Raw genomic sequence first — 6,000 nt, forward strand, 5'->3', positions numbered from 1 at the left:
TATTTTATTTAACCTTTTTTTAACTATGCAAGTCCGTTTACAATCACGGCCTACCCTGGCCAAATCCTCCCCTAACCCGGATGATAATGGCCAATTCTGCGCCGCCCTACTTAACATATTTAACTGATGCGCCATCATTGGTTTATGGGCTTCCCATTGTATTAAAGCTTGGCCCCAAGGACAATCAGCAACCAGTTTACTGAACAGAAAAATGAACAGAAAAATGTATTCATACAGTTACAATGTTTTTTATGAAACCAATATACAGTCCCGTGAAAAAATATTTGGCCCCTTTCTTATTTTCTCTACTTTTTCATATTTTTGATATTGAATGTTATCTGATCTTCAACCAAAACCTAATATTAGATAAAGGGAACCTGAGTGATCAAATAACACCACAATTACAAACTTATTTTATAAAATGTCATGAGCAAAGTTATGCAACACTCAATGCCTCTGTGTGAATAAAAATAATTGCCCCCTTACACTCAATAACTGGTTGTGCAATGACTCCAACCAAATGTTTCCTGTAGTTGTTGATCAGTCTCTCACATCGCTGTGGAGGAATTTATGAACACTCTTCCATGCAGAACTTCTGTAACTTAGCGACATTTGTGGGTTTTCAACTATGAACTGCTCATTTCAAGTCCTGCCACAACATCGCAATTGGGATTAGGTCTGGCTTCAGTTTAGGCTCACAGATGGATAGCCTGACAGTCTCCTGTAGAATTCTCTGAGACCCAGCAGAATCCAGGCAAGTCGTCCAGGTCCCGAGGCAGCAAAGCATCCTCAAACCATCACACCACCACCACCATGCTTCACTGTTTGGTTCTTAATGTGGAATGCAGTGTTGGAGACCCATGTCATAGTGGAGACCCATGTCATCCAAAAGGTTATACTTTTGAATCATCTGTCCGGAGAATATTGATCACCAAGGTGCTTCCAGATGCTTTTTGGCAAACTTGAGTCAACTTTTTGCCTGTCGGAAACCAGATACTGCATTCCATAGTAAGCACCTCATATCAGTGGTCAAGCAAGGTGGTGGTGGTGTGATGGTTTGGGGATGTTTTGCAGTCATTGCAGCTAAAGGTGGCACAAACAGTTATTTAGTGTAAGGGGACAATTACTTTTTCACACAGGGAAATTGATTGACTTTGTTAATTAAATTAAATAATATCTACTTTGTGCATTATGGGTTATTGTGCATTATGGGTTACTTTGTCATTAGGGGTTATTGTGTGTAGATTGATGAGGGATTCTTTTTTTTGAATAAGGCTGTAACGTAACAAAATGTGGGGTTTGAATACTTTCCGAATGCGCTTTATATATACAGTTGAAGTTGGAAGTTTAGGTTATTAAAACTCCTTTTCAACCACTCCACACATTTCTTGTTAACAAAGTATAGTTTTGGCAAGTCGGATAGGACATCTACTTTGTGCATGACACAAGTCATTTTTCCAACAATTGTTGATAGACAGATTATTTCACTTATAATTCACTGTATCACAATTCCAGTGGGTCAGAAGTTTACATACACTAAGTTGACTGTGCCTTTAAACAGCTTGGAAAATCCCATAAAAGTATGACATTTTTTACCTTTATTTAACTAGGCAAGTCAGTTAAGAACAAATTCTTATTTTCAATGATGGACTAGGAACAGTGAGTTAACTGCCTGTTCAGGGACAGAATGACAGATTTGTACCTTGTCAGCTTGGGGATTTGAACTTACAACTTTCCGGTTGCTAGTCCAATGCTCAAACCACTAGGCTACCCTGCCGCCCCAGGCTACCTTGGCTTTAGAAGCTTCTGATAGGCAAATTGACATCATCTGAGTCAAGTTGGAGGTGTACCTGTGGATCAGCCAAGACCTCAGAAAATAAGACCTCCACATGTCTGGTTCATCCTTGGGAGTAATTTCCAAACGCCTGAAGGTGCCATGTTCATCTGTACAAACAATAGTACGCAAGTATAAACACCATGGGACCACGCAGCCGTCATACCACTCAGGAAGGAGACACGTTCTGTCTCCTAGAGATTAATGTACTTTGGTGCGAAAAGTGCAAAATCAATCCCAGAACAACAGCAAAGCATATTTTGAAGATGCTGGAGGAAACAGGTACAAAAGTATCTATATCCACAGTAAAACGAGTCATATATCGACATAGACCTGAAATGCCACTCAGCAAGGGAAAAGCCACTGCTCCAAAACCGCCATAAAAAAGACAGACTACCGTTTGAAAGAAATAAAACCTGAAATAAATCATTCTCTCTACTATTATTCTGACATTTCACATTCTTAAAATAAAGTAGTGATCCTAACTGACCTAAGACAGAGAATTTGTATTAGGATTAAATGTCAGGAATCTTGAAAAACTGATTTGAAATGTATTTGAAAAATGGTGTACATAAACTTCCGAACTTCAACTGTACATATCGATATCATATCAGAAAGAACTACAACTGATATCCATATAGATATTCCATTTTAAATGCCCGTCTCTAGTTCATATTCACCTTTGTATAACACAGCTGTTCTTAGATCATGATAATGATAGCCTTTCTATACTTGATCAAGTATGTGGTTTGTAGACGTGCACATTCTGTGTGTCATCAATGGCTGTGTGCACACGTTTGAACATACATATGTGTGTGTGTCATTGGCAAAATAATCTTGTATGTTTGTGGTTCTGGCATTTCCTTGGGAAACTCAGACTGATGAAAACACAATACATTTATCACAATCATGATGTAATAGATTACATTACATTATGTATTACAATCCATTACAATTGCAACATCTAACAGCTCCAGGTATGTGTCTCCGTGTATGGCTAGATGAGGAATTCAGTCATGGCATGGGAGAGAGCTCATTCACTCTTCTTCAAAAGAGAATTAGTACAGGACACACCTCAACACACCCTTTTCCAACGTGCTGTCGTGAACAAACATTTTCCTTTGCACCTCAACATTCATCCTAATGATGTCATCGAGGTTGTTCATCAAGCTATAAAGGCTTTAGCAGTGAAAGAGCTAAGTAGAGTTTGGAGGTGCACCATTGGAAGAGTACTGAGCTTTCAGAGGATTTCAGCTACAACATTACAACTGAAAAGAATCGCTGAACAGCAAGGACAGTGAAGGAGTGCTATAAAATAAAAACAACATCAATAACCCATTCATTTTTTGGGGGGTAAGTGTGGTTTTCAATTATTGTGTTACGTGTCCTTTCATTACGATCAGAGTTTTAGTTTGTGTTTGTAAAAGTGCAATTTTGTCAGAACAATCTTCATTGACAAGGCAATTATTGGTCAACTTCCTCTCTAACTCTGTTCCTTGTACTCAGTCAACCATGTTCTTACCATCTCAAGTGAAGTTCTTAATCCAGGTACCAGAACTTTTTACCTTGGTCCTGGAATAATTTCAAGAACTCCTTAAAACTGCAATGCTTTGACCTGATAGACGAATTCAAGGCAATTGTTGCCGGCTTGTCGCAGGAAGTGTGCAACTGTTTTGGCTACATTTGTTTTAATGTGACGGTGGTAAGTGTTGTCACTGATATTAATGTTTTTGCTGTGCATGTGTTGTGGTAAACGTGTAAAAACAGTACATCTTAAGATACCATTCTCATTTGTAAATTTGCAAATTTGGCAGGAAATCCATACATTTACAGTTTTTACACAAACACATGCACTGTTCTGCATATCCATTTTTTTATTGAGCTGCCATATATGCCAGGTCTTCATCAAAATAGATGCCTTCTGATCTTAATGGGACTTCCTGTATGAATAAATAGTGGTCAAAATATTAATAAATAACTTTTAAAATACAACTGTGAATTAGTCAAATATTCAACCCTGGCAACAATGCTGTACAAAATGCTGTACAAAAACAGGGACAAAATCAGACATTCGTGATCTCTTTCCACAATATTCCAATTGATTTTATGTTTGTCAATGTCATTCTGTTTGTAACTATTTGTCTTTTATCTTTACATTCATCTTGTGTGCCCATCTCTCTGTGACTACAGACTAAAAAGAAAACTGTTTCAAAAATGAACGGGAAAGTTTTCATAGTCCTTCTTCTGATTGTAGGTAAGTTCATTCTCTAGTCTTTAAATTGTAGATCATGTCGAAATTGTAAAAGATATTCTAAAATCTATGCTTTTTAATTTGCAACAGCATCAGGGAATGCCCAAAACCCAACAACTAAAGCCCACGCAACAACCACAGTTCCCCCCGCGACCACCACAGCTGGCATGACGACTAGCACAATTGTGGTCACAACAACCAAAGCTGCTACAACTACGTCTTCTCCAACTACAACACAGCTAGCGTTACAACAACCCCAGCTCCCCCCGCAACCACCACAGCTGGCATGACGACTAGCACAATTGTGGTCACAACAACCACAGGTGCTTCGACTACAACCACAGCTGCTGTAATAACAACCAAAGCTGCATCAACTACAACCACAGCTTCTGCCACAACTACGTCTTCTCCAACTACAACCACAGCTAGCGTTACAACAACCACAGCTCCTCTTAAGACAACCACAGCTTCCGCGGCAACAAATACAACTGCACCCACTTCAACCACAGTCACACAAACAACTCCTATTCCACCCATAACCACCACAACCACAGACTCAACAGCAGCACCGACAGCGAATGAGGGGTCAGTGGGATTAGGATTCAGAATGATCCGTGCATTCCTCAATGAGTATTCTGACTCTTCCACATCAGCATATCAGGAACTTGCAGCAAATGTTACCAAAGAGGTAATCAGCGTATCTTTCAACGCCATGACACTGACTTCGATGATTTAATTACTGATTGAAATTATTGATACTAATACATTTTTCCCCACAGGTGGGTCGTGTTTACAAAAAGGTTCACCCTTTAACATACTTAAGGTGTAGGGTTATTCAGTTCACGTAAGTAACAATAATTGTTTTCTGTAAGTCTATGAATGTCTTCATTCAAATACAACTATCTACAAATAAGTTTGAATAACACATTACACATAAAGAACACTGCCCTGAAAATAAAAACAAAACATTTTATTTATTTCTTTGTTTACAGGAATGGCTCAATTATTGCCAAATTGGCCCTTATTTTCAAGAACTCGACAGTGGTTCCCAGTGCATCGACTGTAAGGCAAGAATAATTTATTGACGCTCTGTATCAGGACAACACCATCCTCAATGTTGATGCAACCTCCATTTACTGCAATTAAGAAAAATGCATCATTGCCGAATCTTGTCATTGTCATCACTCTCAACATTCACACATGGCACTCTATGTTGGGTTCATTTTTATGAGTTAACTTCTGTGTTCTTACAGGGACACCAACCACAGCTTCAAGTCTACTCACAATCTTTCTGGTTGTATTGTCACACCTGCTTCACCACTATTGAGACTGATGACCACAGCGGCAGCGCAACTTGCCAGTCAATCCAATTATATAACAGTTTTTAATAGAAGTGTATAGCATTAAATCGTATTAATTATCCAAATATGTACATTGTAAAGATGAATTGCTATGGAGAACATGACAATATTGAACACCTTGAGGATAATGTAAAAATCTGAATATGGGTAGCTTTCCTTCTACTTACTGCACTGCCTTGATTTTTAACATTTGCTTATATGCAATGCTGTTTTAGAATTGAGCATGACCCTTGTTTTGAATGAATAAAGGAAACGCTGGTTTCATTAGCTTCGCTGTACTAATTAAGAAATTAAATGAAAAGACATTCACATCCCTCTTGAGTTATCAAAGTTCAAAATGAATGAACTAAAAGGGTTTAAGCTAAACAGGACATTCTTTGTTTACAATGGCAACAAAGACATAGTCAATGGTCATGATAAGGTTCAGACAGGTGTGTCTGAATTCATCATTATTATTATTATTATTATTATTTTTTAAATGAATGAACATTTTAGATTGTGGCTATAATATGTTACCACATATCAGTCTCGGGTTGTGTATTTGTGACAGGAAA

The 6,000-nt window shown here is 38.2% G+C and overlaps 1 long non-coding RNA gene across 3 annotated transcripts; it reads left to right on the forward strand.

The window, feature by feature from the left end:
* The first annotated feature begins 3,052 nt into the window (after window positions 1–3,052).
* Window positions 3,053–5,706, forward strand: LOC135506512 (uncharacterized). Of its 3 annotated transcripts, XR_010450526.1 has the most exons (6): window positions 3,053–3,187; window positions 4,025–4,088; window positions 4,176–4,773; window positions 4,865–4,929; window positions 5,078–5,152; window positions 5,339–5,706. It is a non-coding gene; the product is annotated as an uncharacterized LOC135506512 (long non-coding RNA). The 3 variants fall into 3 exon arrangements; XR_010450525.1 differs by having other exon boundaries at window positions 3,053–4,088; XR_010450527.1 differs by having other exon boundaries at window positions 3,053–4,084.
* The last annotated feature ends 294 nt before the right edge of the window (window positions 5,707–6,000 follow it).

Source organism: Oncorhynchus masou, chromosome 20, assembly GCF_036934945.1.
Source record: "Oncorhynchus masou masou isolate Uvic2021 chromosome 20, UVic_Omas_1.1, whole genome shotgun sequence".
NCBI classification, from domain to species: Eukaryota; Metazoa; Chordata; class Actinopteri; order Salmoniformes; family Salmonidae; genus Oncorhynchus; species Oncorhynchus masou.